This window comes from Diadema antillarum, unplaced genomic scaffold (genome assembly GCF_040938485.1).
Source record: "Diadema antillarum isolate AM-2024a unplaced genomic scaffold, OU_Dant_1.0 seq00000759_RagTag, whole genome shotgun sequence".
NCBI lineage: Eukaryota > Metazoa > Echinodermata > Echinoidea > Diadematoida > Diadematidae > Diadema > Diadema antillarum.
The window spans coordinates 64752-78000 of NW_027271650.1; positions in this window are offsets into that span (position 1 = coordinate 64752).

Sequence of the window (13249 nt, forward strand, 5' to 3'; positions counted from 1 at the left end):
AGCAATTTAATTATTGAACATTTAGAATGACTAAATGCGAAGAATGTAATCAATTCCTTTGAATTCATTCTATCATGGAAAATTATTTAAGACTTAAGTATAATTCAAAAGGAAACCTGTTCTTCGAGACCAACTCATGTTCTTTTTCATTTTATTCTTCTTAGCAATTATTTCGTTATAAACACACTAGATTTTTTTTTAACTCAATGAAGGTTTTCTATCAAATCTTTTACAATATTGCATGATGCACATAAACTACCGTAAACACATAACTACTCTGCATTGGAGCTTGTTCACCCTATACACAAAACGTTGTCATGATTGTGCTACATCGATTTTTGATAACATGGATATCAAAGATGGTGGAGCTTTGGAAACGGTATAGGCTGGCAATGTTATGAAACGTCTGGCTTTCGATCTTACAATGAAAAACTTCGGTGATGGGTTTAATGGGACTCAGTCATTGTGGACAATGAACTCATTGAAGAAAACTTGAAAGCGCCATCTGTAGTCGATTTATGTTTAGTGTTTTCATGACGAGAAGAAGAAGTAAAAGAAAAAAAGAAGCTAGCAGAACGAAATGTTTTCGCCCACCGACAAATGAGAGAATCAGACGTCTCCACATTATTTCCTAGAAATGGAAGTGATTGAAACATATATATTGATCAATGAAACAAATTTTAAAGGACATGAGCTGGAACAGATTGAAGAAGTATTTAACCCGTTGTTTCGAAATTTAAATGACTTGAATTAAGAGAAATGGAAAAAAAATCAAAATGTAAAGTTGAACAGTTTTGATTGTGGAATAATATTGTAGTACTCGCTGGTGTGCATGAAAAGAATAGGTTTGGTTTGTTGAAACGATTCTTGTATGCTCAAACCATGACAATTGTGGAAATGCTTATATTTAGGATGAGTGGAAAGAACTCGTAAAAAATAATTTGTCATGACGTATGTCTTACGCAAATAATGTGACGAACTATCAAGACAAAACTGTATACCTAACGACAAGGCGATGTTGTTGTTATTGTTTGCTTTATTTTTTGTTTGTATTTTTGTGTTGTTTTTGTTTTTGTTTCGGGATTGGTTGCCCTAATGAAATGAAGCAGTGATTATTTCATACAAACTAAAAAAAAAAAGATTGAGAGAGCTAATTAACAAGTGTCAGGAGCGCATGCGCAATGAGTTAAAAGACATGCGACCTTCACGGGCCTAGCGAGGGACGGCCCGACTTTAAAGCCATTAACCATGGTCACATTAACTACCACCTGCTCTTAACTGGCTTATGATCTTGCAGTGTATACACATGTACTCAAACAATCCACTAAGGACATTCCTGAGTGGGAAAAAAAGTCGGATTAATATCGGGACCAAGATCAATCCTCAGATTAAGTTTGTTCTTGAGGTTTGAGTAAACAGAAATTTAGTTGGATATAGTGTATGTAGCCATGTGCAACATATTATATTTTATCTCCTTTATTTTGTTTGTTTGTTTAGTTTATTTAGTCACGGGGTTAAAAGCCTTCAGTCAGCCAAGAGGCTGTTTTCTAGGTCGTGAAACAAAACAGTTGAACATTATTTTATAGTTGAATGTTGTGAACATTTACACAAATCATCTACAATAATCTAAGTTCAAATTTTAAGGCAATCAAATTTCTGTAGTGCTTATCTCATTAAGTTGATTTAATACGGAGATTTTTACTCATTGATCTCATTTGAAGGGACAAATTTACCCTCAACATAATTTCATCTTGAATACCGTTCAATCAAAACGGGACGCATACGTTAAAGGACAAGTTTACCGTCATTAACATAAGGATTGAGAGAATGTAGCAATATTAGTAGAACACATCATTGAAACTTTGAGGAAAATCGGACAATCCGTTCAAAAGTTATGAATTTTTGAAGTTTTTGTGCAGTCACCGCTGGATGAGAAGACTACTGCAGTGTATGATGTCACATGCATACTACAATATAAGGAAAATATAAAGAGAATTTCACAAAAGTTCGTCTTTTGACAAAAGTACACATTCCCTTGACTCGTTACTGACATATGTTATGGGTAATATTATTCCCATTGCCTTTAGAAAGAGACTAGTCAAGTGCTCTTTTATTGTGCGAAAAGAAGTGAAAATATGTTGAATTTTCTTTACATTTTCTTTATACTGTTGTACTCATATGACATCACGAGCCTTTAATAGTAGTCTGCTCATCCAGCAGTTCCAACACAAAAATCTTAAAAATTCATAACTTTTGCATCGATTGTCCAATTTTCCTGTACTTTACACTGTACTTTAATTGACAAATTGACTAAAGGGCTTTACAAATTGAAAGTTATCTAACCTTCATTATCAATACCCGCAAGAGCGAGAGCCATATGAAGATAAGTCTTGGTTTATTGCGATAGATAATGTGACATAATATTTGTATTCCACCTAAGTTAGATTTGTCCCCCACCAATGTCAGTGCTGTCTCTCGTAAAATTGTATCATTCGATTGTTCATGCTTGTGTCAAACAGAGCTCTATCTACAGAATGGCTGTAAAATAAACGCCCATTGTCAACTAACGCAAAAACTTAGGAGATATAGGAGATACTTTTCCACAAAACATATTACGTACACACATCTACTCTATGAATATAATGTATCTAGATCTGTTTCTTCAATCTCCCATCTCTCTCTCTCTCTTTCTCTCCCTATATATATATATATATATATATATATATATATTAATGTAGTCCTACTATCTCTATGAATCCTGCCCACTATTCTGATCTCAATTCTAGCAACGTCAGGAGAATAAATGAAAAATGAATGCTAAAAGCTGTTCATAAAAAAGATACAGTTATTCCCTTATGAACGTATCAATCACATTAATCATTGTTTCTATACTAACTGCATTGCCAAAAGCACTTGAATGAAATGTTAAAAAAAGTGAAATGAAATGAAATGAAACACATTATCTACTCTTAATAAGATCATACTTTTCCAACCTTGATCGTTCTGTCAAACCGTCTCCGGCGTGACTCCACATTGTCATATCTCTTTTTCTTTACCTTTAAGAGCGCCCCTCCGCACACCAAGTGTTATCAACAGGTGTGACGGTAATTAAAAGTTTCCGATCAATAATCTTAGACTATCTTTTTTTTTAGTATATGTTTCTGTGTGGTGATCAAGGAGTATAGAAGGATGATGTCTTTACTCGTTCCCCTTCCCGCCCTTAATTCTCGAATGATGCCTTGCAAATTTTTTTAGCACAGGTGTGTTTCAATTTCTCTGTTGAATTGTGTCGTATTTCCGTTTTGGAATAAGAAATCATCTATACTGCATAGATGTTGATTTCATATACGGTATAACTCATTCTTTGATACATTAACGCGCTTCGTGTCCTGCTGTTGTTGTTTTTTTTTTTGGTTGTTTTTTTGTTTGTTTTGTTTTATTTTGTTTTGTTTTGTTTTGTTTTGTTTTGTTTTGTTTTTTTTTTGGGGGGGGTAAAACTAGCTATTTAAAGATTTATCGATGTATGTATGATGGCAGTGTGATAACTCCATTGACGAGGAACATAGTACAAAACGCAAATGGGCAGAGTACGACAAATAGACTAAGACTAAGAAAATAAGTATAAATGTGCATTTGCATATCGACTCTTCAAAGTAAGTGATATATAGAATAATGCGAAGTGATAAAAAAGCGACAAATAAGTTTCAGAGGCGAATTCCCCTCCCCCCCCCCCCCCACACACACACACACTCACCTTTAGTAAATCCGTGTGTTCAAGGATGGATCGATCTATTTCGAGCTCAAGTCACGGATCGAGAATAGACATTCCCGCCAGGGTTCGATGGTTTCCGGAACGGGACTGTGGCAACAACGCACCACCACCTGACGCATAAAACAGCGCGGATTTCAGCGAGAACGGTAATCAACATCATAATCAATAATGACAATGGGTTTATGATATGAAGCGCTGTCAAGAAGAAGCTAAACAGTGTGTATCGACAGAATGCTGAACAGAGGAGATGCCAATTAAGTCTATGACCTTCTATGTCAAAACAAACCAGAAGGAAATACCCCCTTCTCCCTATATTTGGCGCCAGGCCTGCATCAATTCAGAAGCAGAAAAAAAGAAGGCTGATATAAGAAGCGTGATGACATAATTGTATCTACACCAAAAATTAAGAAGATTGCGGGATAAAAAGAGGCGTTGGCAAAGAAGCGCCTCAGGAGTATATGAGTGATGTGTAACTCGTCATCTTGATGATGAAGATTCCACTAAGGGAGGTTAAGGAAGTGTTTAGTTCAGCAAGGATCAAACATATGTCCGTTCCGTTCCCCCTTTATAGCTTTTCTCCCACGCAGCCGACCCATCTCACTGACCGCAATCTGGTCACGTGATCTTGACGTGCCAGCCATTGAGCCTTTTTTTTTTCCAGGTTAATCACGCACACTTTTTGTCACTTAGTTATGGGCATAGAGGTGGAAAAAATAGTAAAATCATTCCACAGAAACGCACTGTCAACCAAACAGATTCAATCACACATTTTGATAAACAAGCAGGCACTAATAGAATAATCTAAAATGATATTTTGTTGCTAATCTAGTTGATCTTGATCTTGATCTTGATCTTGATGGTATGCGTTGATCAGCCCTGGTAGATCAACACTCAACTTTGGTTCATAGGTCATGGTAGGAGGGACATTACTCAAAGTGTTTGAATAATGTATCTTTAAATGAACGTGGATCAGCTATATTGGTTAAATTGCTTGTGGTAAGGAATTCCAGTATCTGGTGGTTCTTGGGAAGAATGAATGTAGATGGAGATCAGTTCTGGAAGTAGGGAGCTTAATCTGAAGAGGTTTCCAACTCCTGGTCCTTCTAAGTGGTTCAGGGTTGAATTCACCATGTCTTTCAAAGGGCAAATCGACCAGGCCTTAGATTATAGTTCACTCCATTCTGTCCTAGCTCTTGAAACAAAGGGGATTAACGATGAAGACAAACCACGATTGGTATATCCATTTGACCGTCTTTAAACAACCTTCTTAAGCTCTTGAAGATTCTTCAAGATCCCTGGCAGCTTTACTGTTAGGTGAGCTGATATACCACTACTTCGCTGTCTCCCCTGCTCCTTGGCAGTGGGATGTCTTTCGTCACTTTCTCACGTGGCACCTGATCCATGAACCGGAATGTTGAACACCTCGAGTCACAGGAAACACTTTTACCTGTGATTGGAAAAAGAAGAAGGACATTTCCTTTTTTTTTAGCCCTTTGTTGTTGAATAAAAAAAGGTCTTGAGTGTTGCAGAATTGTCAAGCACCTCTTTATGTAATAAAATAGAAATTATATATATAGATATATATTTTTATTGGCAACACATTTCATAAGGTCAAGGTCTCTCTCATATTGACTTTTTTTAAATTTCTTTCTGATTTTCTGCAGACTTAAATAGATATAACCAGTTCTGTCTAATCTTTCCTCCAGTCTTGTAAAGATATGCACTGAAATTTAGTTAGAATTGCCAATTTGATGATGAAAAGATTGTAATTTCTGTGGCATTATGCTCCAAGAAGCTGTTTGGACAGAGTGTCTTGTCTATGAACATGATCGTGTTTTCATGGGGGAAGAGGAAAAGGGAAAAAATAATCTGACTTATCACACAATATGACTGCCATTAGCAGTTCACATTTGGATTTGAACCCGGGACTTTCCGTGCTTGAGGCATACAGCTTATATCTAAGGCCTGTCGCAGAGATCACCATGGAAGATTCCAGAGTTCCCAAAGGACAAGCTTGGGATAAGAATGGACGCAAAAGGCTGCGGTCCTTCTGGCAGTATAACATGCCAGTAACTGGCAATATGGCTGGCAGTATAACATAACATAACATAACATAACATAACATAACATAACATAACATCACGTAACGTAACGTAACGTAACGTAACGTAACGTAACGTAACATTACATGACATGACGTAACAAAACATAACATAACATAACATAACATAACATAACGTAACGTAACGTAACATAACATAACATAACATAACATAACATAACATAACATAACACACATAACACACGTAACATAACATAACATAACATAACATAACACACATAACACACATAACATAACATAACATAACATAACATAACATAACATAACATAACATAACATAACGTGCCAAGGTCCGTGCACCGAAGAGATTTTAAATCTCTTTGCCGTGCTCTGATGTTCTACGAAAGTACAGTATACACCATATTGCGCAAACTAGAAAACAAAAGCGTTAATTCTTGAAGACACACCTATCTTCTCTATTGTTATTTGTCACACATCACGCAATGGTGGGGACACTTTTGTTTTTTCCCGCCAAAGAGCAACCACAGAAAGAAGACCACTAATCTAATTAGACCTAATTGCAAGGAATGTAAGACATGATTTGCGAACGTTTACGTCTATGATAATTATGAATTGATAATCATATGAATATGTGTATACATACATTTCTTATGAATGTATAAGCATATAAATACAACTCTACCTGTTCAAATTCATGAAATTCTTCTGTCGAGATGTTTTCATTGCAACTGATCGACAAATTGCCCTACATCGACGTAAATTTACGTCGATGTCGGGCAATTTGTCAATCAGTTGCAACTCTACCTGGTATAGATTATATTTACGTATATTCATGTAACAAAACACTGCGAATAGGCTTCAATTGTATTACTTTATAGATGTAATTACCATGAAGGGACGTATTTTGTTTTTCCTCCCCCAAATATTTCTGACTTGTATATACTATGAACAGGACAGATATTCAACAGTCAAAACTGAAAGTAATTAGATATAATCCGCTCTCCTCCTCCGCGGATGAATTGTTGAAAACAAACAGGAAATGGTTTTTATTGGTCCCATCTATTGTTTCCAGTACCAATGAGGTTAACTTGTTTTTTATGTCAAATGCAGCGATCAGGATGTAAAAGCCATGCGGTTGTTTTGTGGTCATGTCAGCTTAAAAGAACGCCGAACGACTATCCATGTAAACCTTCCTGAATATTTTCTTGGTTTTTTTTTAAATCCAGTTTTGTTCAAACTGTAAAAAGAAATGACGGAAACAATAGCTGCAGTTCAAAGCACAGTTGTATATAACATGTAGAGAATGCTATTTATCAGGTACATTTGTTTGCCAGTAGCATTCTTGGATACGATAAGCAAGAATCAATTCATCATGTAGCGCATAGCTCTCCCTCTTTCTATGTAACTGATTTAATATATATATATATATATATATATATATATATATATATATATATATATATATATATATGTGTGTGTGTGTGTGTGTGTGTGTGTGTGTATGTGTGTATGTGTGTGTGTGTATGTGTGTGTGTGTGTGCGTACCTAGATGTGTGTTTGTGCTTCATGATGGGTGTGTTGGCAAATTCATGTGAAAGTTCTTTTCGTGGCTAATGGTGTTGTTTCTTGCGTATATACATTTCCCATTTCTTAACTGTCTCGCCAATTCATTTTGTGTGCTGTCTATTTCCGTATTTTCAATCCAGGCTTCATCAAATATTCCCTTTTGGAACTTTTTTTTGTGGCTCAAGCAATACCCTGTTTATTGAACATCTTTCGCATTATCTTCGAATGAAAGTGAGACCGATGCGATTATTCGTGTCGCGTCGCCGTGGTGATCCAGAGGTGACATTTCGGCGGGAAAACAGCTGTCCCATGCACTCTCTACAGTCTGACTCAGAGTCAACTCGGGAGGCATGGGGCTCCCAAAGACGGATGAACGTCAAATTGTTTACCGCCTAAGGAATTAAATCTACTTGTCATGTTTACACGCATATACCACAAGGTATTTTCTTTTGAGTGAATAGCTTCCTCTCACATATCCACTCGCTCATCCTCCCCACAAGTCCGTCCGAACTGTTGAACTGCTTTTAATGATATCAGAAACATTGCTGGATATTGCAAACCCTATATAATTATGGATAAAGATTGCTTACCTTCAGTACCATCTTGATAGGCACACGTGCATCTGGTATCCATTCGAGTCAAAAGTTTGTCAGGTGATAGAATTTGAAGAAAAAAAAAATCAACAAAATTTTGAGCACGCGCGTGTGTCGTGAAGAATTTAAGAAAAACTCTATTTCACACTGCTAGCTAAAGGTAACTTCTATCATAGAAGAGCAGAAGTTTCAACAAACCGGGTGAAGAATAAAAAAAGAAAGAAAAACAAGTTATGAAATGTTAAAGTTGGCCTAGACCATGTTTTCATGGATGTGATATTTTTATATCGATATTATTTTCATATGATGGAGGTGATATTTTTATACAACTTATAAGCAATATGCATCAGTTATCTGCCAATAACATGCCTGACATATTCAAGCATATGTTTCAGAAAAGCTGTGCAGTTTATTGCTTTAATACCCCACAAGCAATGACAAGACAAAGCATTTTACTTTCCACGTACTCGCAAACTGTTTGTCAAAAAACAAACAAACAAACAAACAAACAAACAAACAATTGTTTTCACTGGACCCAACTTCTGGAATGATCTTCCCCAAGATTTCATCAATAAATGATCTTCTCTAGGTTTGTTTTTTTTTTTTTCAAACAAATCTCAAATCATGCTACTTAATGATTATGAACCCTTTAACCTGTTATTTTGCACTAACCTCTCTTAATGTATGGCGGATTAATTTGAAGTGTACGCTTGCTTTGCCTCTGGTTTTAGCGTTTATGCCCTCTTATAATTATTACACGATAACTCTCCCCTGAATTCGTTATGAACTTTATGGTAGATGTTCGTATACTTGTGTACTCATATGTCAGTTTTCCACTTAGGTCTTATTCCCTTTCTTTTGTTTTTATTTTACTTTTTTGTCCTTTGTGCCTTGCTAATTTTGCTTTCATGTAGTTACGTCATCAGTACTTTGTGTCCTATCTTCATTGCAAAACGTTTTGACATTGATGTTAGTTCCTGGAACCCGCGATTACAAGCTTTGTATTCGCGGTTCCTTCATTATCTTATTGAGAATGGTGTTTTAGATACATGTAGATATTGGTTTCAAGTTTTCGATATTGTGCTAAATACTATATTGAGCTGCATTAAAGGGGATGGCTAGTAACCGATCAGTGGGAATCAGTGGGAATGCTGAGGGATGATTGTTCCAATCCTTGTGGGATTCATTTAAGAGTACAATATATATCTACTGTTGTGTGAAAATTATTTGCTTCAGAACGGTCTCATATTCAAGTAATGTGCAGATTAATGTCCCGTCACTGACCAGGCACGCTAACCTGGAAACGTTAAACTGCACATTATTTGAATATGAGACCATTCTGAAGCAAATAATTTTCACACAACAATAGGTATATAATGTACTCTTGAATGAATCCCACAAGGATTGTAACAATCATCCTCCAGCATTCCCACTGATTCCCATTGATCAGTTACTCGCCATCCCCTTTAAATATTCGTACATAGGATATACGTACACTAAACCATGCAAGCGCATAAAGGATATAAATATAGAGAGGGAGAGAGAGAGCGAGTGAGCAAGAGAGAGAGAGACAACATTCTGTCACAAGATAGCAACCGACAATGTTCATGGTTGTCAAGGCAAGTCGACTCATAGCATGGCACGCCTGTGTCGACGAGATTTCGCCGTTCACCATAATCGATGTGTTGGTCACGTGTGCCCAGCCCATCGAGGAATTGAGACCTTTAGCTTTTTACACATCTGCTCAGGTATTCATCTCGTATTTCAACTGCTTTTCGGACTTGTCAATTTCTAGTAACAACGAGAAGCATTATGGTGGGGAAGACAAGACCCTATCAAACTTCTTGTTAAGGCTTTCTGAATATATATATGGGGGTAATTCATTTATTTCCATATTTTTGTCTTTTGATATTCTCCTGTTCTTTTTTTTAACAAAATTTGGAAAATAAAGGTTGTGTTCATAACCTGCATGCACACATACACACGCAAATCATATCAAAGGCCATTATAAATACCTATTTTATGTCATGTAATATGGACATATAGATGCCATGTTTCAAAGAAGCGGCGCTTTCATTTTTCTTTTGCTCTCTACCTCATTTCAGTTCATGATAATGATAATTGAGTGAGTTATTCACCCCTGTGTACTCAAATACGACGCAACGGGGAAGGGTAGTATAATTTAAGAATGCATAAGCTTTAGACAAATGTCATAAACTTCCTTAGGCCTAACCACATAAAACTGCACGGACTGATGTGTCACATAAGCTCAATATCAATCGCAGATCATTAAATATGTGTTACTTTGAACAAAATTAGGCGGGATATCACCATCCTATCATCATAACAGATAACTTTTATTATGCAGACTACAGACAGTTTAGCCGTTTATCTCCCCCTTAATGAAATAAAAATGAAATGAAATGAAATGTTTGTTTGTGCATTTATTCATTTAAGAAACATTGCATTGGCAATATCAAGTATATTCCTTTTTTTTTTTTGGGGGGGGGTACGTTGTTGAACAAGAGCAAGAACATATCACCCTTATCGCGTCTAGTGAATCATCGCACTTTCAAGGTAATCATAGCAGTAGCCATGAGAAGATTTTGAGAGGGTTTATAATGGACTCAGAGGGCTTAAAAATTGACGGACAAGCCTTTGAGAAAGCTTAAATCAGGGAGAGTTCCCTCCCCCTTATCATTTCTTCAGGTGACTGTCTTTTGCTTCAAGCATGCTGGAAAGAGATAGCGAACAATGTCAAAGCCCCCCTACATCAAAATTGCCAGACTGAATACAGTAGATTAACATCAAACACACAAAATAATGGAAGTTTAATCAAAATCGGACTTGAATTAAGTTATGGAAATTTCACTTAGTAATGCCACAATTCCTTGACATTGCGTTTGTTTGTTTGTTTGTTTGTTTTTGTTTTAACTTGGAGCACTGGTATTGGTCGCAACCACACATGCAAATTAGATGAATTGCTGACATTGTCACCCAACATTTCTCCCTTATATAGCTTTGTACACATAACATTGTATAGAAAGATGAAGTTTTATCTTTATGATTCGGCTACGTATACAACCCACCTCGTCTCGGTCTTCATTGTCGGTGCATTGTCATTGATTTGATGGGAGTGATACAATGCTTCCATTTTAATTTCCTTTAAATAGATGAAGTTCTGGTCAGGATGATTTGTGAGTAGGTTCTTAAAGACTTGTCTAAGTTAAGGCTTTATCGCCTGGTACTTGTGCAATATGTGGTTGCGATAAATTATCACTGTTTTGTGGAAGCATATTTAATTTTCAAACCTTGCGTGGTAGGTCCCATAACTTTATTGATTTTGTCCAGTTTTGGTGACATTTCTACCATTCTTTGATTATTCTTGTGTGATAATGCTAATAATAACCATAACAATGAAAGTGATGATTATCATTATCATCATTGTCATAACGTAACAATGATCATGGTCTTATTTACTACGCGTATCCTCTCTTCAAGAAGGCACCTTCTATTACTGTTACTCCAGCACATCCAGGCAAACCCATTTTTACACCTGGGTCTAGAGGGACATAGTGTTCAAAAGACGTAAGCACTACGCAGGACTCGAACTCGGGACCTCCGTTCCAAGAACGAGAGTCATTTCCACTATACCATACAGCGCAATCTATTGAAACCAATATGAACTTGGTGTGGAGTCGCACTTTAAGAGAGGCCATGAAATATCTGCAAGAGCATGGATTAGACCGAGCCTTGTTCGTGCCTCCGCGCCTCGTGTACCCTGCGCGCGGTTCCCCCGTGCCACACCGGAAGTCTCGGGGCGGATGGGTAACGGTGTCGTGTCGTGTGAATCATCCACACACGTGAGACTTCATCACGCTGCGACGGTGTAGATGGGCCGACTTACAGAGAGAGGGAGAACAAAAGAGAGCTCCTCCATTAAAGGGAGCGTCCTTTCTTGCCTTCAAGATAATTGAATACGAAAAGTAAAACAGACAAGTAAAAATATCTTCCAATAAAATTTGGCCAAAAATGAAGAAAGTGGCATCAATTTGATAAAGTCACCTATACTGTCGTGAAGAAGTGACATTGATCACATTTACATACACCTTGCACGATGTATCTTTAATAGAATAAGGTGATATCATTCTTTCATTGATTGTATGAAATTATTTCAGTTTGTCAGTAATTTTTCATCCGTGACCATTTACCATTTGCAATATCATCATCTCATCAAATCGGTATACAGCTCTAGAACAGTGTGATATGAAGGTTATGATTCTTTTTTTTTACACATGTACACATGCGCGCGCGCGCACACACACACACAGACACAAACACAAAAAAAAAATAGGAGACCCACATTTTATTGTTATACTTGTGAGACCAATAATTCGTCAACTTATCTACTTGCTTATGTAACCATGACGCTCATACTGCTCCGTTGATATATATTAAACTTTGAATTTTAGAAAGAAAAGAAATTGTGGTATTTAACTTTATTGGGATGCCATATTCCACGAGATGATATTAAAGAGAAAGAAGCCTCATGTAATATCGCCGCAGCAGATGATTATGTCTTTACCACATATTGTTTGGATTTTAAGGTTGTTGTTTTTTTCCAACATAGTAAGAAAACTTTTTTTTTTTGACGTACCGGGTGTCAATTCTATACACCTATGTATAAGGTACATCTCAAGATAGCATCCATGTCTAGGAATCAAGATACAAACGTGCATTAGGCTCACTCAGCATCTTCAAAAAAAAAAGAGCAAAGCAAAACAAACAAAAAACCTCTCAAACACCCAGTTACAATCAGCTGAATCTACACCCATCTCCAGGGGTACCATTTTTACTTCCTTGGAACAAACTGACTCACTTTTGACCTAGTGAATGACCGCCGCCAGCAGGGAAAAGAAGTTAAATCCCCAAACAGTTAGGCTTTTCGCCTGTGTATTAAATGGCAGCATAAATATGTACCTCCTTCTGAAATGGAGGGTTGATAGTATAGACTCAAATAAATAATTGTTCCCCTATTGCCTGCAGTAAAATGAGTGCAAAATCCTTCTCAAAATAATGAGATAAGCGTGCACATGTGAAGAGTTTGATCGCAAAACGAGCTTACTCCATTCGTGCTAAGTGGAGATATTCGGGATTGAAGCTACTAAACAGATTGAAAACGATGAAATATTGGACAATTATTAGACAGAAATTCAAGAACATTCCTTGTTATAT